The sequence below is a fragment of the Apium graveolens genome, chromosome 10, assembly GCF_009905375.1.
Source record: "Apium graveolens cultivar Ventura chromosome 10, ASM990537v1, whole genome shotgun sequence".
NCBI classification, from domain to species: domain Eukaryota; kingdom Viridiplantae; phylum Streptophyta; class Magnoliopsida; order Apiales; family Apiaceae; genus Apium; species Apium graveolens.
Window position 1 is genome coordinate 158,595,467 of NC_133656.1, and position 1,445 is coordinate 158,596,911.

Genomic DNA, 1,445 nt, shown 5'->3' on the forward strand with positions numbered 1-1,445 from the left:
GTATTGCTTATCTCAAAAAGACCATGGATGAGGCTGTAAGGAGAAATAGAGCTATTATCATTAGAGAGGGAAAGAGCATATGTGTGATGCAAGGACATCCCAAATTCTCAATAGCCAAGAAGGAAGAAGACAAGCAATTAAAGGCTGACAAAAGAGCACAAGCAAAGCTTGAACAACAACTAAAGTCAAGTCTAGTTGAAAAAGAAAAAGGGATTGAAGTCAGGGGTGAAGACAAGACTACAAACCTAGATGAGGTTTTAGGGAGTATATTTGGTGAGAGTGTGGAAGAAAGAGAGGAATGGCAGAAGGGAAACAGAAGAAAGGCCAAGGCACATAGAAGGAGTGGAGATAACACTGAAGTAACCAAATCTATATCTAAACCACTACCTTCCATACCTGAACCCCTTGTTGCTGATCCCACAATAAACATCCATGGTGAACCAATCATTCCAAAAGAGGAACCTATTGATTGGGACACTATCAAATTGCCTACCTTTCTAACCACTCTTCCACTACCAAAGAAACAGAAAAGAAAACCAAAATCTACACCTCCCATAACCTCTAAGAAATTCACTCAAAAACAAAAACCTAAGCCTAAGTCACCCATTTCTAAAGATGATTATGTTCACATCTGTGACATAAAAGAAATTTCAGACATTGAACTCTATCTGGATGAGCTGGAGGATGTAAGGGGAATAGCTGCCTACAGACAGTTACCAGAGAGATTAGTGTTCAGATATAAAGGAGCTGGGGAAAGAACATGGCCTCTCCACAGGATTCTGGATGAAGGCTACTCTACCTTGATTAGAGTCTATTCAGCTATACAAAAGGATTCTGGCTTTACCAGAACTGCCAAGACTGAAATTCTCAACAAGATAGCCAATATAAGGAAAACTTGGAGGGAGCCCAATGCTTTACCCAGGACTTTACTCATTCAAGAAAGGGAAATGAAAATTCTCAAATCACCTCATTGGTTGATGGAATTTAGAGATGATAAAGGAGTCAGAAGATTTTTCAGACTTGAAGACCAACTCAAGATTGCCAGCAATGAAACTCTCAAAGAAATGCAATCTAAGTTGGATGTCAGTGTTGAAGATGAAGCTGAATTCTTCAGACAACTCCAACTCCAAATTGAGGAAAATGACAAAAGGCTAGGAAAGAAAACCAGGGAACAAAGAAGAAAAAGATGATTTGCTCAGACTAAAGGAGTGTCCTTGGAAACACTGTAAATCTTCAATTATCTCCTAGTACATACACTTTTGCAGCATTTTTAAATTTCTACTTAGTTTCAATTCATATATCTGTTAAGTGTTTTGTTATCATCAAGTTAACCCTGAATTTATGCCTACAATTCTTATAGACATAAATAGGGGGAGATTGTTAGGAATGTATGTGCATTAGTTTGATGATATGTTTAACAAAATACTTAAGTAGAAATTTAGTGT